This window comes from Dermacentor andersoni, chromosome 5 (genome assembly GCF_023375885.2).
Source record: "Dermacentor andersoni chromosome 5, qqDerAnde1_hic_scaffold, whole genome shotgun sequence".
NCBI classification, from domain to species: domain Eukaryota; kingdom Metazoa; phylum Arthropoda; class Arachnida; order Ixodida; family Ixodidae; genus Dermacentor; species Dermacentor andersoni.
The window spans coordinates 58,273,255-58,297,334 of record NC_092818.1 but is presented as its reverse complement, the minus strand read 5'-3'; the positions used below and the strand labels follow the sequence as shown (position 1 = coordinate 58,297,334).

At 46.2% G+C, this 24,080-nt stretch overlaps 1 long non-coding RNA gene across 1 annotated transcript; it reads right to left on the bottom strand.

Annotated features, from left to right (window-relative positions):
* Positions 1 to 593: 593 nt before the first annotated feature.
* LOC140218343 (uncharacterized) lies at positions 594 to 20,907 on the bottom strand. The gene is made up of 3 exons (XR_011894617.1): positions 20,803 to 20,907; positions 6,807 to 6,880; positions 594 to 714 (listed from the first exon to the last, which is right to left on the bottom strand). It is a non-coding gene; the product is annotated as an uncharacterized lncRNA (long non-coding RNA).
* Between the last annotated feature and the right edge of the window lie 3,173 nt (positions 20,908 to 24,080).

Below are 24,080 nucleotides of genomic sequence, written 5' to 3'. Positions count from 1 at the left end.
GGTTAACTACACAAAAAATATATATACCGCAGTTATATTAGCTTCATCTCTTAGGAAATCCTAAGTGGACAACTTCCTTTGTATCCATTTCCAGTTAGCGTGAAGTTTGGGTTTGCGAGGATTTCCAAAGGATCTGCTCATAAAATAGTATGTTTCAGGGCGCTGCGTATTACATCAATTTTGTGCAATTTACATGTGTTATTGGGTGCAGTTTAGAATATCGCAGCGTTGGCTTTATTGCAAAATTATTTATAATTTTTGATAGGTACGACGTAAATCGGTAATGCAATTTCTTACAATATTATTTATTTCTTTTTTCAAATGCCAGAAACTTGAATATTGGTGAAGTGGGTTGTTGAGCAAACTGATTTCTCATTTTCAATGTACTTAGCTTCTTAGCTAAAGCTTTCTGTTTGCGCGAACGCCAGATTGTCGGAACTGCAGATGACATTTGGCATTTCAGGCAACAACACTTCCATTCATCGCACAAGTTCGTCAGCGCAAGTATAATTGAGCCATAGGCAGCGTTGTCTGTGACCACAGCTAGTTGCTCCATCGCAAGGAATTCATACAAAAGTACGGCTCACCTAGCGTCGTTTCCAAAAATGTCCGATGGTTTCTCCATGCCCACGCAGCTTGTACTGGCCACTGGGCTGCTGCTGCAGACCGGAAGTGTGGATCCGCTGCTTCCGGTTTCTGTGTTGCGTGTATGCCCTGAAAGCAGAGGTTCCGATTTACCATTGTGCTACAACGAGACTAGTGCTGGAATGATGCCGTTTTCGGTGTCTCACTCTGACCACGTGACAACGAACTTTTCATTCGTGGGATACGAACTGCAAGGTGTGACGTCATCAGCAACAGACCTACTAAAGGAGCGACGCGACTACGACCAGATCAGAGGGCACGGCACCTGGCCTGCGGACAGCATGGCTCACCCGCTTCTGCTGTTTGTGCAGGTACAGCCGTGGATCCTGCATGAAAGGCCAGCCACGATAACGACGACTAGTGCTGGAATGATGCCGTTTTCGGTGTCTCACTCTGACCACGTGACAACGAACTTTTCATTCGTGGGATACGAACTGCAAGGTGTAACGTCATCAGCAACAGACCTACTAAAGGAGCGACGCGACTACGACCAGATCAGAGGGCACGGCATCTGGCCTGCGGACAGCATGGCTCACCCGCTTCTGCTGTTTGTGCAGGTTGGTCCTCAGGGTACTGATTGTTCCTACCGAAGTGACAACAGATTTTTGGTTGTCCTGCCGTGCCCTCGCAGGTGTTGTTGCATTCTTATTGACTTTTGGTCCATGATGTTGCTATTAGTGTCAGGAGACATAGAAGAAAATCCCGGGCCTAAATCGACCGAACTGCTGCAAACAATTATAGAGAATCAGGCGGCGACTGATCGCCGACTATCCTCAATAAGCGAGAACGTTGTGCAGTTAACCGCAAAAACAGATCGACTGACGGAATTTCTTGTTATGATACAGGAAATGAACAAGAAAATTGGGCATCTTGAGGCTATAGTTCAGCACCAGGCTGAAAAATTGATCGAGTATGAAAACCGCAGCCGGCGTAACAACTTGTTGGTTTTCGGAATCTCGGAGGAAAGCGGTGACTCAGAGGCGAACTTGAGGGCAGCTGTCATTGATGAACTGTTTCATGAAAAACTGGGAGTTCAAGTTAAAACTTTCGAAAGAATTCATCGCATTGGCAAGAAAAACAGTCAGCGACCGAGACCAGTTATCATGAAGTTTTATGATACCAAAGAAAATGAGCAGGTATTGAAGAACTGCAAAAAACTTAAAGGAAAGTCAGTTAGTATCAGCAATGATTATGCAAAGGAAACAGTAGACGTGCGACGAAAGTTGTGGGCGAGCGCTTCTGCCGAAAGGGCGAAGGGCACGAAAGTATTTTTGATTGACGACAAGCTCAAGGTTAAATGATAAGCTTTACGTATGGGACCAAGAAAACAACGCACGTTTCCTTCTAAACCACCGAATTAAAAATAAGCATCGCACACAAACGACAGATGACACGCATGGTGATTCTGGCCCCTCAGGCAGTCCCGGCGATTCCCCATGTACTTCAACCCTTTCATAGCTCCGAATCCTGTCACTGAATGCACGCAGTATTGTTAATAAGGTAACTGAGTTAGAATACGTGTTGCTCACAGAGACCCCTCATGTGCTAGTAGTAAGCGAAACATGGTTGAACAGCAATGTACCTAGCCAATGTATAGTGCCACCCAACTACCGAATGTTTAGATGCGATAGAGACACTCGTGGTGGAGGCGTTGCGATTATTGTTAAACAGCACATTGATGTTGTAATGATTGAATGTATCATTCCTGAGACAGTATGGTGCAAAATTACTTACGCGAGAACTGTATATCTTGTTGGCGCAATATATAGGCCACCTGCCACTGCACCCGAGTTTTTAGATAAGCTGAATGATTTCCTATGCAATCATTTGGACCGTAACACCAGACTAATAATGACCGGGGACTTTAATCTACCTAATATTAACTGGGACAGTTTACTACCTGGGCACGTAGAAATTACTAGTAGTGAAAAGCTGCTTCAAATGATGATCTCGCACAATCTAAAGCAAATCGTGAAAGAAAACACGGGGGTAACGCCTGAATCTCAGTCATTGTTGGACTTGGTGTTTCTTTCGAATAAAATAGGCGACTATACAGTGTCTGTTGATGATGGTCTGTCAGATCACAAGATGGTTCTTGTACACATAGTGTCGAGCGCAAGCACTCGTTCCCAGCCGTTTATACCTGTGAAAGTTAAGGACTATAGCCGGGCAGACGACACATCTATTCTCGATTTTTTAGAATTATCATTTAATCAATTTGAACTTGTCTGCGATTGTGAATCGGTTGACGAACTATGGCAGCGCCTCAAGAAAATTATAAGACATTGCGTTGATAGTTTCATCCCAACTCGACTAAAAAATATAAAACGACGGAACCCTTGGATTAATCGACATATCATTCATATTAAGCGTAAAATAAAGCGTTTACGCAACAGGCAAGGTATCTCCGCCGAGGTATCGAAATTGCGAAGGGCACTGAAAACGGCTCTGAAGGAATCAAAAGAGCAGTTCTTTAACCAAACATTAAATAATTTTATGAAAACATCACCACAAAAATTCTGGCTTTATCTGAATGATAAAAAAGAACAAATAAACAAGATCTAAGTTAACAATGTAATAGTAACGCAAAAAGCAAATATTGCGGGTCATTTTAATAATTTCTTCCAATCAGTTTTTTCAGCGCCTAGCAGCGATTGCGCAGTCGTTTGTCTGCCGTCTTCCTTTTCATGTGGGATGGAAAATCTTGTCGTCACTCAAGCAGGCGTGTTTAACCAACTACTACTTTTAGATTCTAAGAAGGCTAGCGGGCCGGATGGAATACCAACCCAATTTCTAAAGCGATACGCGGAGTGGGTGTCATTTTTCTTAAATAATATCTTTGCTAAGTCATTGCAAACTCACTCGTTGCCACAAGACTGGCGTTGCGCAGTCATAACTCCTGTTCTTAAAAGCGGTAACCGATTGCTAATAAATAACTATCGCCCAGTTTCCCTGACTAGCGTCTGTTGTAAAGTCTTAGAGCACATCATAAGTAAGCATATCCTCGTTTTTCTTGAAAATAACGACTTTTTTTATCAGCACCAACATGGTTTCCGAAAGGCACTTTCTACAGTAACCCAGCTCGTAGAAACTATTCATGATTTTACTTCAGCTATAGACGCCCAAGAACAAATGGACGTCATCTGCGTAGACTTTGCGAAAGCCTTCGACAAAGTTTCGCACAACAAATTACTTTTGAAGTTGCATAAAGCAGGAATAAATGACACTATTCTAAAATGGATTGAAGCCTACCTACACAATCGCAGGCAGGTTGTGCGTGTGGACGAGTGCTTGTCCCCTGCGTTAGAAGTGCTTTCTGGTGTTCCCCAGGGGTCTGTATTGGCCCCGTTGCTGTTCTTGGTTTACATTAACGATATTACAGAGATTGTCAAGTTCCCTGTGAAATTGAAGCTTTTTGCTGACGACTGTTTAATTTATTCTACGATAACACACATTGACGACCAAATCAGAATTAACTGGGTTCTTCATTCCCTTCACCTTTGGTGTGAAAAATGGGACATGGAAATCAATTACAACAAATCGACTTTTACACATGTTACTAACAAAAAAAGTGTGGCACCATTCTTTTATAATATTACAAGCAACAAACTAACAAATGTAGATACATTCAAGTATTCATGGATCACAATTTCACATAACTTAGACTGGCGTAAACATATCGATAACCTGTGCTCGACGGCTTCCCAAAAACTGTATTCACTGAAGAAAAAGCTGGAACATGCAACAAAAGATGCTAAATTAATTGCTTATAAAACTCTCATACGTCCATCTTTAGAATACGCTTGCGTTGTCTGGAGCCCCCACCAAAAAGTCTTAATAGACAAACTAGAAAGAATTCAGAGAATGGCTGCTCGTTTTATTGCTTCAAGGTATCGAAGGACTGACTCGGTAACAACAATTCTGCGTTCGTGTGGGCTTGAGTTGCTGGAAACCCGAAGGAAGAAAGCCAGACTTAAGATTTTTTTTGAGATACTTCAAAGCGTTCTGAAGATAAAAAAGGAAATATATGTCCAGTTCCCGGCAAATCGTAGCGAGAGAATAAACCACAGCAGAGCCGTCAAGCCTTATAACACACGTGTTGATGTTTTTCGTTATTCTTTTTTCCCGGATGTAATTGAAATGTGGAATGCCTTACCTGATGTTGTTGTCGTTCAGACGGATGTGCACAAATTTGAATGCTTGATTGATATTTTGTATCGTTAACACCCAACCTGATGCTTCGAAATGTCAAATTTGCTTGCGTTGTACTATGTTTCCCTCCCTGTAACAACCCTCAAGCGAGGGTTAACAGTTTTAATAAAGAAAAGAAGAAGACGATCATTCCGTGATAGGAACGGCAGGAAGCAAGAAGCCCTGACAGCACTTCGGCCGTCTGAAGTGATTCTCTAAATTCAAACAACAAAAGAGGGAAGCCACAACCTGATGCTACGAAAAGGACTCGCATGTGTTCCGGCAGTTGTTCATTGCTACATTCCTTCGTCTCTTCTGCATAGGCCGGAGCTTGGTTGACCTTGCAATGGCCGATTTTCGTTCTCTCGCTTCTTGTCGCGCTTTGATAATGGTTGTGATCTGCGATAAGCGACTCAGAGCCAGGCGTCAGCGCTGTATGTCGTATACAAGAAAATGGCACATGCAAATGCATGTACGGAACAATCTCTGCATGCTAGTTTGCTGCTGTTATTGAAAAATAAAATGCAGTTAACTTTCTGACTTTTACCTTTAAGATCGCTAGAACAAAATCGGGCTTATCAATAAAAGTCAGCGGTGAAAAGCGGTGAATTGTGCACGAAAGAGAAAATTGTCATTCGTTATAATGAAGCCTGGAACCGTATGTTACAACCAAATCTGGACATATTGGTCAATTTTATGGGTGATCTTCACATCAGCGCTGAGACAAAGGTAATACTTTAACTTGAAATGGCGATCTCTTGTTCTTAGATTATGTTTACATTTACATTATCAGAGCAAGGTCATTCGAGCTGCCTTGGCTTTCAGAGGGTAAGGGTGGTTGCACTCGTGGCTTGCGGGCGGACGTTTCACTCCATTCTTAGGTTCCCTCAGTGTATTGGATGAGGCAAAGAATGCGTGACAATAAAATGACTTCAGAGGAAGCTTTAGCTCTGGCCCAACTCTGACACGGCCTATTCAAGTACATGCAAAACGCAAAAATGTTTATCTGAGATAATACCTCGTCCGATTTGAATGAAATTTGTTGAATTTGAGAGGGTAAATTCTAGTGCCTGTTGGAAGCGTAATTTCGATTGATGTCCTGAATTTTGTTCAAAAAAATTCAAATATTTCAAAGTTTGCAAAATACAGAAGCACAAAGTTTATAGATTCATAGCTTTGCATGAAAAACAGTTATCGCAGTTTTGTAAACAGCATTTATTAGATCACTGAAAGCGGACTAATTCGATATGTCATTTTATATCTTACTTGTGTTTGTTACGTTGTGTACAAGGTTTCCGCAAGAGGTGCATTCCCATACTAGTAATTTTTTTTTTTTGGATTCATGTGTAACATTAACTTTGTCCGCTTTAGATGTACAATTAGGCGCAATTACCAACTTGTATTATCATTTTTCGTTGCTCAGTTACGGAGGTGCAGACTTGATTGTTTCATTTTCTAGAAATTTCCGATTCTTGCAATTATTTAATAAAAAATTCACGACGTAAATCAAAAAGCGAAAAACAGCGGTCACTTCATTGTTTCTCTTTTAAATGCAACAAACCTCGTCAAATTTGGTGCAATGGCTACCGAGACATATCAATTCTCGTTTTACATGTATTTACATAGGAGCACCCGCGCTAAAGCTTCCCCTTAACGGAAGCAAGAAATGTTTGGATTAATGGAATAACGAAAATGTACACGAACGTCATTTCCTCAAGCACACCTCAGCCAGCAGCAATGCTGTTCAACATTGGGCGCACGTTAAAGGTCCCCTGGTGGTCAGAAAAAATCCGGTGTCTCACACTACGGTGTGCGTAGTTATGAAATCGTGCTTTTGACACGTAAAATCCCAAAATTTCCTTCGTTCATTTTGTTTAAATGTGTTGTGTGCGATAAAAAAGGTTAGTTTCCTCAATCACCTTGAGGGCGAGGCGTGGTATACCAGTGAATGAAAACCTTCCCGCACCTACCGGAGACGGTGGACGTGCTATCAGCCAGGTGGTACTGCATATACCATTCGTCAACGTCGGTTCTCTCAGGAATTCTGCAACACAAGAGAGATATTCACATGAACACTGAGGCAAGAGTGGTTGAACGAAAGTTGTAGCAGAAGCAAACGTTTCGACTAGCGGACATAACATATTAGAAAATCTTCCCTTGTGGGAGCGTTTGTCTCCTAAATCCTCCAGGCACACAGGTATATTGCACTGAAACAATATACTGCGACCTATGATATCGGAATAAAAAAACTCGTGTGCCAATATAGGCGCAGTCATCGCGGAAGTGCCATGCTATTACATGTATAGCATATATATCAAGGAACAAAATAAAGGTGGTAGTATTTACACAGTGTAAATTCCAATAACCACTTCTTTACTAACTAAACACTTGTAGCGCGGCGTGCCCACTCACACCCATAAAACGTAACCTAATAACCTCTAACAGGCGCGGTCATAAAGATGGCGTGGAGGAAAAGACCGGGAAAGGAAAAAAATAAGATTAAAATTAAATTATGGGCTTTTACATGCCAAAACCACTTTCTGATTATGAGGCACGCCGTAGTGCAGGACTCCAGAAATTTCAACCACCTGGGGTTCTTAACGTGCACCTAAATCTATGTACACGGGTTTTTTCCCATTTCGCCTCCATCGAAATGTGGCCGGCGTGGGCAATGGCGAATGCGGGTGCTTGTCCCAAAGCGAGTGTTGCGTAATGCCGCTCCCGTACACGAGATTTGCGAAGCACAGATAAGGGTAGCGTTAAGCCATTGCATATCCAGGCGTACAAATTCTCTTCTCGCCGTCTTTTGGTCATCCCTCCACCCCTCCACGCGTAGAAGTTCACGTGACTTCCAAAAGTCCGCCTGGGCGGCCCATGTGCAGTGAGACTTAGGGTAATAGAACGGTGGTGGTGATGATGCAAGAATGCCTTGAGATTTCCTATCGTAATCTTTCTCACAAAATCACCCAGTCGGAAATCTGGCGCCACAATCTATGCGAGTTTTCTAATAAGCACCGTGCCGCCATGGTAATGCCGGGATACGGGTGTCCGAGGCGTCGTCGCCAAATTGGCATGAATTGAAACATGGTCGTCACTTCATGAATGCCGATTTATTAATATGAAATATTCCTAAAATGCTATCATTCACCGGCACAACATCGCTCGATAAAGTTTACTCGCCTACAGTAGATAAGAATACGGTAGGAAACTGTTGAAATGTTTACGCAAATCGTGTCTGTTCTCCAACTTCAGTGGCTCGCAGGCAATCTATGCATTTCTTTTAATTGTACGCCCAAACACAAGAGCTCTCATGATTGAAAAGCAAAAGCTTTTTTTTATCAATAAAGAAACAACAGTTCATTAGGTACTATTTTAGTAAGAAAAAATTAACCATCATGAAAGACGGTACGGTGCTCTCCAAGCGCGAGTTCTAGGTGCCCTGGCTCTGCGAGAACGATGCCGATCGTAAGTCTCCACACACCGCATTCCGATGCATGCAATACAAAGACGCAGCGGAAGTTTTCCTTCTACGTAGTGTAGTGAAAGCCGAAGCAGCTCCTGTATTTGCAAGCAGTAGCGAGAACGCTATTTCTTAAGTGCTTACTGCGATTTGTATCCCGCTAAAATAGTAGAGTTGCACAACTTACGCCTACGGGAAGACTCGACGCCGCCGGCGCTCTTAAGGCTATACATATTCCGTGAATGTGTGCCCGAAGGAACACAGGTTGTCCCACATAACTTGCGACAAAGCGTTAAAAGCGGAAGGCACTCCGGCCGAGAGTTGAACTGAATATATTAGGCACTGTGGCGCGCCCTGTCGCCCTGTCGCGGGCCAGTCTCGCTGCAGCCGACCTTGTTGATCCATCGCACGCTTTACAGCAGCACAACAGTGTGCAATCACCCCGTCACGTGGTATTTTTTTGTATTTAGCAGGATTTCTTTGGAACGCGGAAGAAAGGACCACTTGAGATATATCGTGTTGGAAACAATTTATTGAGAAGTTTCTCAAGTTGTACTACATCTTCGCGTATCACACCTGGGGTCTGCGGCCAATACTCAGAAAGTTTATTAAACATATCTAATCCGTTAGTTAAGAGGAAAAATAGCCTGAGTAACTTTAGGCTAGTGCCAACATTAATTCAGGTTCAACTCGCGTCCGGAGTGCCTTTCATTCCTGTATATACAAACTGTATATGCACTGTGTGATTTATATCGGAGAGTGGTGTCAAGGCAGGCGCTTTTGTTCAAAATGCACGGGAATCCTCTTTGCATACGGTAGGCAAACCGCAGAAATGCGTACCGAATGACGTTAGCAGCAGGGAAGCCAAATAATATTCTGCGGCATGCAGCGACTGGCCAAGAATCTAACATTGGACATTCATACCATACCTCAAACTTGAGAAGCAATTTGTGATGTTCCGCCGATCACCTCATAAACTCGCGAAATAACACAAAGACGCTGGATATTTAGCGATTGCTAATGCTGGACACATGCACAGCCATCTGTCTGGGAAACAGAAGCCTCACTTGTCAACGCATCCCGACCAACCTTCCAAAGCCTGTTCTGCCAATCTAGGGAAAGCTTATTTTAATTCCCATAACAAATTCGTTGAAACTCCAGACTCAGGTAGGCCATCGGTGTCGCCATCGCCTTGGTGTTCCGTAATAAGTCCATGGCCGATAACATCGTCTCCGCTCTCCCAACACTGTATGTGTGAGTGAAAGCCTGCGTTTATTAAACTCGTCACGCACATCTTAGAAATAAGATCAATGGCTTTGGTGCGAAAATAACGAACGCGTAAGCCTATGAAGAATTTAGGTCTAGGGCACACTTGTGCAATTCTATATTATCGCGTGAACGTCAACCGGACTGGAAATCAGGGCCGTATGACGAAGTGTATCAATGAAACAATCGAGAACGCGCGCGCGCATGCGTAAAGGAAAGCCCAGAGCACGTGTCCTCGGCAAGGCTTTACTGTTACAAATATGCTTCTCAAATCACCTTGTACTGCTTTGTTTTCCTGTCTTTTCGTTTTTGTTGTGAAGTCTTGCCCTGATAATTCCTTAAAGCCACGTCTTGTTGTGAAGTTCTTGAACACAGGCGAAGTCGGGGCAAGTGTATTGACGTTACTTTTATTATTTATTTCTTGCCCTCTCAGTAGAAATAAAGAAGCAAGGGCAGTTTAAGACCAAAGTGGGTCGCCTGGTACGGTCTGGGTGCTGCCACTATACACAAGCAGTGGATGTTGCCGTATTATCGCTAGAAGACTCGCTGGTGCAGTACGCCTGGCCTTTAAGATATCATAGCTACGCAATAATCAAAGTGGGAACTCCCCCTCAATCCCATGCGGAAACACGGCAGGCTAAATTTAACAGAATATGTACTTTAAGGTCATCATCGACGGGGATGGTTTATTTATCAGAAAAAAAAAAGAATCGTTAAATTATGCAGTACTTTCCTCGACATTTGGACATATTGTCACGTGGTAGTGACGTTAAAGAACACAGTAGCAGTACTGTGAAAGTCAAAACTAGCTTTTATTGGGCGAACCTGTGCCCACAAAACAGGCTACACTTAAAGCACAACGATAGCGGCGAACACAGTCGGCGATCGTCGAAAATCTGATCTGCGGGTCAAGCGCGTCGGCTTTTAAAGAACAGTCGTCGAATGTTCCAGACTAATCGTTCGGACCTGCGTGCCTTCCACAGAGTTCTACACCATTCGGGTCAGGTGATGAAATGAGATAACATAAGGTTCGGCGACAACAAACAGCGGATAGAAGCATCGATAACTTTCCAGAAACTTCGGATACATGCAGGCGCGTCCCACGCTGTGCGATTACATTTGTTAAGCAGCGAAACGTGGTTGCCCGATAAAGATAAGTACACGTGTCAATACCCCCCTCTTAAGAAGCATCGTCCCGATGCTATAAATATAAGAGAGCGAAACACAAAAGGACACTTATTAAACATAAGTAACAAAACGAAAAGAAACAAAGTTCAAAGGTCAGTTACGCGAAGCCCCAAAGTTCATTAACGCTGGCAGTACGGCTTGAGTCGCACAACGTGGACTATTTCAGGTCGTGAGCGGCGCCGCTGTGATAGCGAAATGCCGTCTGGCACGACCTCATAGTCCAGTGCGCCAATACGTCGGATGATCTTGTACGGTCCGAAATAGCGGCGCAAAAGCTTCTCGCTCAGTCCTCGTCGGCGTATAGGGGTCCAAACCCAAACGCGGTCGCCGGGCTGGTACTCGACGAAGCGTCGTCGGAGGTTGTAGTGTTGGCTGTCGGTCCTCTGCTGGTTCTTGATCCGCAGGCGGGCGAGCTGTCGGGCATCTTCGGCGCGCTGGAGATAGGTAGCGACGTCAAGATTTTCCTCGTCAGTGACGTGCGGCAGCATGACGTCGAGCGTCGTCGTCGGGTTCCTGCCGTAAACCAGCTTAAATGGCGTGATCTGTGTTGTTTCTTGCACCGCGGTGTTGTAAGCGAAGGTTACATACGGCAGGACCGCGTCCCACGTCTTGTGCTCAACGTTGACGTACATCGCCAGCATGTCGGCGAGGGTCTTGTTCAGGCGTTCCGTGAGACCATTCGTCTGCGGATGGTAGGCCGTCGTCCTCCTATGGCTTGTCTGGCTGTACTGCAGAATGGCTTGGATGAGCTCTGCTGTAAAAGCCGTTCCTCTGTCGGTGATGAGGACTTCTGGGGCACCATGTCGCAGCAGGATGTTCTCGACGAAAAATTTCGCCACTTCGGCTGCGCTGCCTTTTGGTAGAGCTTTAGTTTCAGCAAAGCGGGTGAGATAGTCCGTCGCCACGACGATCCACTTTTTCCCGCATGTTGACATCGGAAACGGCCCCAACAAATCCATCCCAATCTGCTGGAATGGTCGGCGAGGAGGTTCGATCGGCTGTAGTAATCCTGCTGGCCTTGTCGGTGGTGTCTTGCATCGCTGACACTCTCGGCACGTCTTGACGTAATGGGCGACGTCGGCGGTCAGACGCGGCCAGTAACACCTTTTGCTGTATTCTCGACAGCGTCCGGGAGAATCCGAGGTGCCCAGCGGTTGGGTCGTCGTGTAGGGCGTGCAGTATTTCTGGACGCAGCGCTGACGGTACAACAAGAAGGTAGCTGGCGCGGACTGGTGAGAAGTTCTTCACGAGCAGGTTGTTTTGTAGCGTGAACGAAGACAATCCACGCTTAAATGCCCTAGGGACAACGTGGGTGTGCCCTTCCAAATACTCGACTAGGGCTTTTAGCTCCGGGTCTCCTCGTTGCTGTTCGGCGAAGTCTTCCGCGCTTATTATTCCAAGGAAGGAGTCGTCATCCTCGTCATCTTGCGGCGGCGGGTCAATGGGGGCGCGTGATAGGCAATCAGCATCCGAGTGTTTTCGTCCAGACTTGTATGTTACAGCGATGTCGTATTCTTGTAGTCTAAGGCTCCAACATGCCAGCCGTCCTGAAGGGTCCTTTAAGTTAGCTAGCCAACACAACGCGTGATGGTCGCTGACCACTTTGAATGGCCTGCCATATAGGTAAGGGCGAAATTTCGCTGTAGCCCAAACGATGGCGAGGCATTCCTTATCGGTTGTAGAATAATTGCCTTCCGCTTTTGACAACGACCGGCTAGCGTAAGCTATCACGTGTTCATGTCCATCTTTTCTCTGGACTAGGACGGCAATGAGGCCTAGGCTACTGGCGTCAGTGTGGATTTCGGTATCGGCGTGCTCGTCGAAGTGCGCAACTACGGGCGGCGGCTGCATGCGTCGTTTTAGTTCTTGAAATGCGTCGGCCTGCGGCGTTTCCCATTTGAACTCGACGTCACATTTAGTTAGCTGGGTCAGTGGCTCAGCGATGCGTGAAAAGTCCTTGACAAATCGCCTGTAGTAGGCACACATGCCAAGAAATCTACGCACTGCCTTCTTGTCGGTGGGCTGAGGGAACTTGGCGATGGCAGCTGTCTTCTGCGGGTCAGGGCGGACTCCAGACTTGCTGATGACGTGGCCTGGGAACAGAAGCTCATCATAAGCGAAGCGGCACTTTTCTAGTTTCAGAGTGAGCCCTGATGACTTGATGGCCTCTAGTACTGTGGCAAGCCGCCTAAGGTGATCGTCGAAATTTCCGGCGAATACAACGACGTCATCCAAGTAAACGAGACAGGTCTGCCACTTCAATCCTGCTAAAACCGTGTCAATCACGCGCTGGAACGTTGCAGGCGCTGAGCACAGCCCAAATGGCATAACCTTGAACTCGTAGAGGCCGTCTGGCGTGATGAAGGCGGTCTTTTCGCGATCTCTTTCGTCGACTTCTATTTGCCAATAGCCAGACTTGAGGTCCATCGAGGAGAAGTATTTAGCGTTGCAGAGCCGATCCAATGCGTCGTCTATCCGTGGGAGGGGGTATACGTCCTTCTTCGTGATCTTGTTCAGACGACGATAATCGACGCAGAAACGTAGGGTTCCGTCCTTTTTCTTCACCAGGACAACAGGGGATGCCCACGGGCTTTTCGACGGCTGGATGATGTCGTCGCGCAGCATTTCGTCGACCTTTCTTATAGCTTCGCGTTCTCGCGGCGAAACCCGGTAAGGGCTCTGGCGGAGTGGTCGAGCGTACTCCTCAGTGATTATGCGATGCTTGGCGACTGGTGTTTGTCGAATCGTCGATGACGTCGAAAAGCAGCCTTTGTATCGTTGGAACAGATTTCTGAGCTGCTGTTGCTTAATCACGGGGAGACTTGGATTAATGTCGTAGTCTGGTTCGGGAATTATGGTCGTCGGGGTAGATGCGGCGGAATCCGAGAGGAAAAATGCATTACTGGTTTGAAGAATTTCCTCGATGTACGCGATCGTCGTGCCCTTGTTGATGTGCTTGAACTCCTGGCTGAAGTTTGTTAGCAACACTTCAGTTTTCCCTCCATGCAGTCGAGCGATCCCTCTTGTGACGCAAATTTCACGGTCTAGCAGTAGACGTTGGTCGCCTTCGGTGACACCTTCTACGTCCGCGGGTATTTCGGTGCCGACCGAAATAACAATGCTGGAGCGAGGCGGGATGCTCACTTGATCTTTGAGCACATTTAAGGCGTGGTGACTACGAGGGCTCTCCGGCGGTATCGCTTTATCTTCCGACAGCATTATTGACTTCGACTTCAGGTCGATGATTGCGCCGTGTTGGTTCAGGAAGTCCATACCGAGAATGACGTCTCGTGAACACTGTTGGAGGATAACGAAGGTGGCAGGGTAAGTCCGGTCATGAATGGTTATTCTTGCCGTGCAGATTCCAGTTGGCGTAATCAGGTGTCCTCCAGCGGTACCAATCTGAGGGCCTTCCCATGCAGTCTTAACCTTCTTCAACTGGACGGCGATGTGTCCACTCATGACGGAGTAATCAGCACCTGTGTCCATTAAGGCGGTAACTGCGTGGCCGTCGAGAAGCACGCCGAGGTCGGTGGTTCTTTGTCTGGCGTTGCAGTTAGGTCTTGGCGTCGGATCACGGCTGCGTCGTGTTGAACTGAAGCTGGAACGTCGCGTCCTCAAGTCGTCGTTCGTCGGTGTAGTCTTGGCTTCCTGACTTCGTCGGGACGGCGGTGGGTCGTTATTATGTCGTCGAGGTGGTCTCTTCGTCGTCATCGTCGGCGGCGGAGGATCTTCGTCAGTTTGACGAACAGCAACCGCACCTCCATCGGTTGCTGCTTTTAGTTTTCCGGATATGGGCTCGTAGAGCGGCCCCGGGCTGGGCCGGTGTATGGTCGGCGCTGCGGCGACAGGTAGCGGCCTGGTGAGGGCGAACGGGACGGCCGTCGAGGGCCCCACTGAGTAGCGGCGAGGTAATCGGCGATGTCACGTGGGCGCTCGCCAAGCTGTGGTCGCGGCGCGTTGACGGCGAACCCTCTCAGGCCCAAGTCGCGGTATGGGCATTGGCGGTACACATGGCCGGCTTCTCCGCAGTGACAGCAGAGCGGGCGGTGGTCGGGCGCTCGCCAAATGTCCGTCTTCCTCGCGTAGGTGCGGTGGGCGACGGGTGGGCGTGCTGGTGGCGGCGGCGGCGGACGACGGAATTGCGGCGTTACAGGGCCCTGGCGCGGTCGCGGAGGGGTGCCTTGACGGCGTGCGAAGGCGGCGTAGGTCATTGCTTCCGGCTGGAGCTGTGGTGATTCTGGTTGCACCTCAGGAACTCCAAGTGATCGGTGCACCTCTTCTTTCACGATGTCGGCGATCGAGGCCACTTGAGGCTGCGACGAAGGCAAGACCTTGCGCAGTTCTTCGCGCACAATGGCCCTGATGGTCTCGCGCAGATCGTCCGTGGCCAGTGATTGAATTCCTGCGTAGTGGGTAGAGCTTGTACGGCCGTTGAATTGCCGGTTCCGCATTTCGAGTGTCTTCTCGATGCTGGTGGCCTCGCGAAGGAACTCTTCTGCGGTCTTCGGTGGGCTTCGTATCATTGCGCCGAAAAGTTCTTCCTTCACACCACGCATGAGAAGGCGGACTTTCTTCTCCTCGGGCATATGCGGGTCGGCGTGGCGGAACACACGGTTCATTTCTTCCGTGAAGATGGCAACGTTCTCGTTAGGTAGCTGCACTCGGGCGTTCAGCATGGCTTCGGCCCTTTCCTTGCGTACGACGTTCGTAAAGGTGCGCAGGAAGCCGCTACGGAAGAGGTCCCATGTCGTCAAGGTCGACTCCCGGTTCTCAAGCCACGTTCTGGCGGCATCTTCTAAGGCAAAGTATACATGCCGCAGCTTGTCGTCGGAGTCCCAGTTGTTAAAAGTCGCGATTCGTTCGTACGTCTCCAGCCAGGATTCTGGGTCTTCAGTCGCTGCTCCATGGAAGGTCGATGGGTCCCGAGGTTGTTGTAGGATAACGGGGAATGCTGGGGCGGCCATTGGGGTTGTTTTGACCACGATCTTCTTTGTCGACTCAGGTAGAAGTCCGTGCTCTGGGGGCAGTCCTTGCAGTCTGCGGCTAGCACGCTGGTCTTGGGCGATGTTGGTTTTGTCCTCGGGCTTCGGGGTTGGATCGCGGCTTTGCGGGGGCGTTCGGTACATGAACGCACTAGCACCTGCACCAGATGTCACGTGGTAGTGACGTTAAAAAACACAGTAGCAGTACTGTGAAAGACAAAACTAGCTTTTATTGCGCGAACCTGTGCCCACAAAACAGGCTACACTTAAAGCACAACGATAGCGGCGAACACAGTCGGCGATCGTCGAAAATCTGATCTGCGGGTCAAGGGCGTCGGCTTTTAAAGAAAAGTCGTCGAATGTTCCAGACTAATCGTTCGGAACCGCGTGCCTTCCACAAAGTTCTACACCATTCGGGTCAGATGATGAAATGAGATAACATAAGGTTCGGCGACAACAAACAGCGGATAGAAGCATCGAAAACTTTCCAGAAACTCCGGATACATGCAGGCGCGTCCCACGCTGTGCGATTACATTTGTTGAGCGGCGAAACGTGGTTGCCCGATAAAGATAAGTACACGTGTCAATTTCATGTTCCCTTATTGAGCTATTGGCGGCTCAGTAAGTGGTTGCATTACGGCTACCTAGTAGTTTTGCTCTTATGGCCTCTGAAATGTTTGATGGAGGGGAAAATATTAAAACTAAAAACTTAATTATGGGGTTTTATGTAACAAAACTTCGATCTGATTATTAAGTAAGCTGTAGTGTGGAAGCACGGATTAATTTCGACCGCTTTGCTTACTGCCTGCGTACCCACGCTACATTGCCTCGGTAAACTTACACATCCTCTGTTTCATTTAGTGCGTATTCTTTTAGGTGAACGTCTTGGTGGTAACTATCTTGGTATATTCCATAAGGGGGAGTGAGTAACCAGGTAGCCATTGCGTACAAGCTTAATTGTTCCACGGTTAGTATTCCCTGTCGTCTTCGAGTTGCTTTGCAATGAAGCTTTTCTTAACGCGGGGCTTAGGGGGCGCGATCTTCTAAAACGGCTGTTGATTGATTCTTGCTTGCCAGTGCGGCTTGTGCTGGGCCTTTCATGGTCTATGCTGCTGCTGTACCACAGGTGCAAGTAATTAGTGCTTACATTGCCAGTGGCACAATTACGGTACTAAACTACAGCAAAGGTGTTCATTCGCCGCTGTGCAAGAAAAATTCTCAGGAAATGAACATTTCATTCTGATAGATGCTGTGAGGCGAGAAGCATTTGGTGGTACTCGAACGCTATTTCAGTGCTTCCGTACGCGGTAGCCTTTCTATCTGAAACGGATCGAGCCGACCACAATCAAGATGGCGCAATGTGGAATTCTTCTGAAGATTATTACGCTCTTTCCCGTGCCGCGCACGGAACACGATATTGTTCGAAACGAAAAACATTTTGATCCAACACGTTTGGGGGGATTATTCAGTAATAAACCCATTAGATAGGTCATGATGTTTTCTTTTTCTATTTCAACCTGTCGACATAACGCGTTGCAGGAGAGGAACAAGAAACATGCGGGAGGGCGCATCCAAACCAAGGGACGAAAAAGTTTTCTTTGAAGCATGCCCAGAAAATATTGACCTCCTATGATACATGCGTCAGCCAACGAGGCACTTGCCTTTCAGAGACTGGTTATCCGAAGCCCATCTGAGGCTCCCGTAGCTAAAGTTCCTAAGCACATGCCGTAAGAAATTTACCTTTAGCAGCTCATAACGAAAACGAAAACGGCTGTCCTCCCTTACGTCCCTATGTAGGCCATCTGTAGGCTATCTGTAGGCTATCACACAACGCTAAAGAAAGGTTAGTCAATGCGCATATGTAATAGTCGTGTTGCAGAAACCAGATTAGCTTCGAAAGTATTGCAGAAGTGTCAATACACGAGACAATGCCACAAGCTATGCAACAGAAAGCATCAAAATGCGTTAATAGTGCGGACTCTATACCTAGCGCTGCAAAGATTGCAGCTAGGGGAACATCTTGCCTAGCTGCGCAAAAGCTGCATTAAATTGAAGAGAAGTAAAAGCCGAGAGTTTGAAAAGGCGAAAGAATATGGCTGGATTCTTCTCGGAACAACTATCGACGTTAGTGCCATTAGGATTAAAACAATGCAGGGACTCACCATAGTGCTAAATACACCTTCAATTTAAAATATGAAGCAGGGGGGGCGAAAGTTGGGTAAGATTGGTAATCGCATTCTCACATCCACACGGCAGTGTACGCTTTCGGAAACCTCAGAGAAACTTTTATTAAACCCGGCTTCCCAAATACCGACACTGAAAATTCGACAACGGCTCCAATCGGCCTTGGGAGCTTGCCGGAACCTAGGCTTAGCATTTTTCACTTCAGCGAAAGCACTAGGCGGCCATGTTGCCGAGTGCGCATTTCCAGCGCCTCGTCGATGTGGCTTCTGTTAGAAATTTCGCTACGGTCTTGGCCAGTTTACGAATCAGTCCGCCGTCGATCTCTCGCCTCAAACCGCGCATGAGGAAACACGTTTGCGCATCCGACATGCCTGGGTCGGCGTGCCTAACAAATGGTTCATAACTTCCGTGAAGTTCGCGATGTGCTTATTCGGTAGCGGCACACAAGTTTATATCGTGGTTTTCACCGGCTCCTTGCACATGGCGCTCGTGAATATTTGTAGGAAGCCCCTGCAAAACAGCTCCCATGCTGTTATGCCGGAGGCTCGTTTTTTTTAAGCCACGTCCTAGCGGTGTCTTTTAATGAGAAATAGTCCTGACTCAGCTAGTCGCGCTTTCATGTGTTATATGTGGCGATTTATGCTTCGGTGTGCAGTCAGCTTTCCGGATCTTAAACGATGATCTGTGGAAGAACGGTGGCTTCATTGGCTGTTGCAGCGTGATCGTTGCTGGCGACACAAGGATTGTCATTGGGACTGCTGATTGGGCCATGATGTTCCTGGTATTCTCGGCCAGATGAGCGTTCACGTGCGATAGTAGTATGTTGTGGCAAGCTTACTAGCCGACGAAAATGTGTACGTTGTTTTCATGGCTTGCTGGGTGTGTCCGGTCACAACAAGCACCTCTACAAGATGCCACGTTGTAGTGACTGTGAACAATGCACTAGCAAGAAACTTCAGTCACGCAACTAACTCTTATCGGGAACGGAAAGGCACAAAACGAGTTACATTCGGGCAGGAAGATAGTTGCGAGCGTAGCCCTCAATCGCCGAATCAGTGATTGGCGTATAACGTTTGTCGGATATTCATGCATCATTCGTTGAAGATTGTAGCGTAAGCGTTGGTGCTGGCAAGCCTTCACGAATGCACATTTGTATTCGTATTGACCATGCAGTTTGGTTACGAAAGGTTCGACCCCAGCACAAAAAAAAAATATGATTGGCGAGAAAATCTAGAAGGTTCTGATACACGCAGGCGCGTAATGCGCTCAGCGGTAACCTAACATTTTGTAGCCGGAAAAATGCGTTCACAAGAAAAATATATAAAAGTAAGCGTGTAAACATATAGGAAAACTTACTTGTCATGTCAAACATTTATTGTCATTTCTCCACAGAAACTTCTGTTCCATCAGGCTAAAAAGATTATACAGCTGCTACTAGAGAGCAGTGCGAGTCAAAACAGACGAATTCCGAGTGGATAAAAAGCTGCCTATTAAACTTCAGAAGTCCTGCCACAATAAAACAACTAAAAATTTTCCTAGGGGGAGGCCATATCATATAAAGAATATTCAAATGATTCGGATCTAATACTTTCTCACTATCGTGATCAGCTTATTTTATGGTATAGAAAAAACATTTTCGGTATGAATACAGGCGCCAAAGAATGGGCAATGCATTGAACGAACTTTCTCAAGCAGATACTTTTCAAACGCGTACGATGTAGTTAATCATTGTCGTAAAAGTATCTGCAAGTGCTTTCTCTCGAAGGCGACTTTGCCTCTGGACCTCGATTAATGGCAGAAATTACTTTTTAGTTGTCAAGAATACAGTACGTCCTTTCTCAAGTGCTTCCTAAAGAGAGATATTCCGTTCTGTGTACGCTGCAATATGAATACAAATATGGTTCATCAAAGCTTCTTCGCTGGTACACTGTCAAAAGACCTTCACAAGACGTTTCTCTAACCAAATGGGGGTCAAGAATCTTTGGGGGCATTTCCCTCCACCCTCTAGTTACGCAAAACACAATCTTGCCGTCCATTAGGGTTTGTCTTGAAATCAGTTTGATTAAGCGACGTTCACCAACAACATAGTTCACGGAACAGTGAGCGCTGGCCATTACCTAGTGTTTTTCGATATTGAAGCACCCCAAATACTTCTGGCGATGAGGTCTTGTCGCGCAATTTCGAAAAACCAGACGGAATCGTTCACATCTTGCGTTCCTTCTGGCACACATGCCTATCGCGTGTTTCTTTGTCTGCAAAACGACAACCGCACTGCATACAGTCATACGGTGTTCTATCCGCGTGCTTTGTTCGGCGGTGACGAAGAAGAGTCGAATTGTTCATAAAGAATTGATCACATATTTCGCAAACAAAAGCGCTGTTTCCACATTCGGAATCTACGTGTCTCTTGAAGTCATATTTGCTTTAAAATGATTTACCACATTTTTGGCATGCATGAGGTTTCTCCTCTGCGTGAGCGTGCTCATGTTTGCGGAGAGCTGCCAACTTTGTGTATGATTTACCGCATGTTTTACAAATATACGGTTTCTCACCTGTGTGCACGCGCTTATGGTAATCTAGGTGACTAGACTGCCGAAACGATTTAGCACATATTTGGCATTTGTGGGGTCTCTCATCTGTATGAGTGCGCTTGTGGATTTTTAGATGGTGAGAATTCCGGAACAATTTTTCACATATTTTGCATTTGTAGGGTCTCTCGCCTGTGTGCGTGCGGTAATGTACAGCTAAATGATCTGCCCGGTGGAACTGTTTACCACAGGTTTCGCATTTGTGTTTTTTGCCAGTGAGGTTGCGGCAATGTTGGACAGACTTAGACACCTTCACAGACGATTGACCACACGCTTTACAAATCTGGGATGTGACCTCCGTTTGTTCCTTGGCGTGCCCGTGTAAAGCGTCCGGTATGTTCGAAACGGTGCCACAGACACCGCACATCTCTCGCTGTTCCGTTCCTCCGGTTCCAGGAGCATTCCTGCAAGGACACAGAAAAAAGGAGCTCAAAACGGCCGACTTTTGTTACGAAAGGAGAAAAACACATCTTGACAATTGAGAGGTTGATAACAAAATCTTGTGTTAATGATAAGCCGTCGTTCTGAACCTTAGCGCTAACTTGAAGCATTTAATCTTGGCGCTCGATTGTGGCTCTAGTTTGCGTAAATTGAACACTGCTGCCTTTGATGGTCTGTGTGGCTAAACTTGAAAATAAGAAGACCCGTACCTCTCTCACAAAGGCTATATTTAATGTAATATGTAAAACGTGGCTTTGGTATTTCTTCCTACTCGAACGGAGAAGAAATGTCTGGTAAGGGTGGTTAAATAAGGAATTAGCAGATCTAAACACGATGGTATTTTCCTCTCACTGCACTAGAGCCGCTTTCTTGCCGGTATAAGCCATTGCAATGAGCTATTCGAGGCTCCACCATAAGAAATGGAAATGGCGCAAAGGCGAACTATTCGCTTTAATTCTGACAAGTGTCTGTGCATTTACTGAAGTCCTTCACATCGACTACAATGAACAACTTCCGGGTTCAAAATTGCCTGCAAGGTTTGTATGAAGTCATTTAATATTTGACTCGCATTTGAATTGCACACCGCTCCTACCTAAGGTATCGTGAGAATGACACACACGCAATCATTTCCCCCATACGTAGCGAGCACAGATACATCAAATGCTTCAGTGTTTTCATGTACAATGGATGAAGTATGCTACCGAGGAAGTTAGTATTTTCGTTTGTTTTTCTGAGTAAGATAATGAACACTGCAAGCGTTGTGTTAAGGCATTGCTGGTACGACATCTTTTCTACCGGTTAGTGAAGAAAACTACAACAGGCAGAAGAGCAGACACAGCGCGTATGGTGCATGTCTTTTGTGCAGCCTGTTACTCATTTAAATCTCTACGTTAAACACTAGATGAACATTGGTCGCTATCCATGCGTTAATGGGTTTTTACTTGTATACTTTTGTTTATTCTTGTAGCGGTTGTTTACATGACTCATGAAATGGTATGGTTTGGTCCCAGTCGTGTGGTGTTACCTTGTACGGCGTTTGGAATCATGCCAGCTTGGCCGGCATCAAGACCGGAATATTTAATAAAGAAATTAGAACTATCAAACAATAAAATTTCGTTTGATAAAGCCAGGTAAATCCCGGCAAATAATTCATCCTGACATTTATTCAGGCTTGCAAGAGGGAAACTTATGAAATCACTAAATATCGATTTCAACACTGATGGCAATTTGCTTTACTGTAACATAGATAACCTGTATATTTCTTTATTTCTTTTGATTTAGTGGCACACACTTGTATTTATTCAATAAAATAATGAACATTTCTAGCTATTACTTCTACCTTCTATATATGATACATTAGTATATGAACAATGGGAACTGTAGGGAGAGTTTACGTGGTAACGTAATTGTAAATCTGCCCTTGAGACGCAGCGCGCCATCCCGTTGTTTTTCTCTGTGTGCGCCGCTGGTGCTGTTTCAGAATTAGGTTTGTGTAGTCGCAATTATTCTGCTATTTTTGTTGAGGCGCCTAAGCCAAATATGTGCCAGGATTCAACCCACGTGATGTTACTTTGTAAGTCTTTCTTAACTCGACTGGAAAACACGGGGAAGGCGGGAGTAGACAAATCCACTTATCCAAACGTAGGCTTCTGCTTTCACCTTGTTCTCGTTTTGCTAATTAACTCTACTGGTTTATGTGGTATCTATGTCGCATGATGTACTTAAGTAAAAGGAGGTAATAAACCACATAAAATACCTCGATAAAATTAAATAAATATTTATTTCATAAGGAATAGCAATATTTCACCTGAAGAAATATGTAAACCAACATTTAGATAGGATTCTTCTCACGATCAACGTCGACCTAAATGCGACCTAAAGCACTGCTTACTTGTTTGGGGTTGAGCACCAAATACAAAGGTAAACTCTATTTACCGTACAAAAAAGTTCCCCGACGATTCTGTTACTTCCTAATGGCTAATTTGAGGCCAGCTCTGTACATGTTTTCATTTCGCGATATATTCGCTCGCGCGGACAGTGTCTCGTGCGGCACGTTGCAAACGGAGCCAAGTGGGGCGCGACTGCCTCGCTAATCGGGAGATCGCGAGAAACAGCGTGATTCACAGCAGCCGCCGTCGTCGTCACTTCAGTGTCGTAATCCCATTGTCGTCATGCAGTCGCACCACCCTCGTTGATGTATCGACGTCATTTTTTGTTCGTTATTAGGCCGCAGTTATGTTGTCGCCATCGTGTCGGGATTATGCCGTCGTTGTCATGCCATTGTCATTGCGTTGTCGTCATACAGACGCTATCATGCATTCGTTGTCATACGGTATAGCCAGTGCCACCTTGGTGGTGCGGTTGTCATCATTGTCGCTTTTTCATGCGGTTATCTTACCGTCGTCGTCACGTCTTCTATGTTATACCATGATCATGACTTAAGAATGCACCTGTCATTGTCGTCATGTCGTCGCGATTGAGCGACTTTACCATTACATCAATATCATTCCTTAAAATTAAAATTAAGTTATGGGGTTTTACGTGCCACAACCACGATCTGATTATTAGGTACGCCGTAGTGGGGGACTCCTGAAATTTGGACTACCTGGGGTTCTTTAACATGCTCTTTAATCTGACTACACGGGTGTTTTTACATTTCGCCCACATCGAAATGGGGCCTCCGAGGCTGGTATTCAAACCGGTGACCTCGTAATATCATTCCTTCTTATTCCATCATCATGCGTTAGCGTCATACAGTCATCATGCCTCCAGGGTCATAGGTTACCTTGGTAAGCGAAAGTCATAAAGCGGCACAATATTTGAGCATTTGGCATATAGTCGAATAATCGAAAGTCAACGCTGCACTCTGAAATGAACGTCACTTAAGGAATGTGGCCTGTCACTGGATTGCTCGATTGCTTTACACACCCGCCATGGTTGCTCAGTGCCTATGGTGTTAGGCGGCTGACCACAAGGTTGCGGGATCGAATTCCGGCCACGGTGGCCGCATTTAGATGGGGGCGAAATGCGAAAACACACGCGTCCTTAGATTTAGGTGCACGTTGAAGAACCCCTGATGATCGAAATTTCAGGAGTCCTCCACTACTCCGTGCCTCATAATCAGAAAGAGGT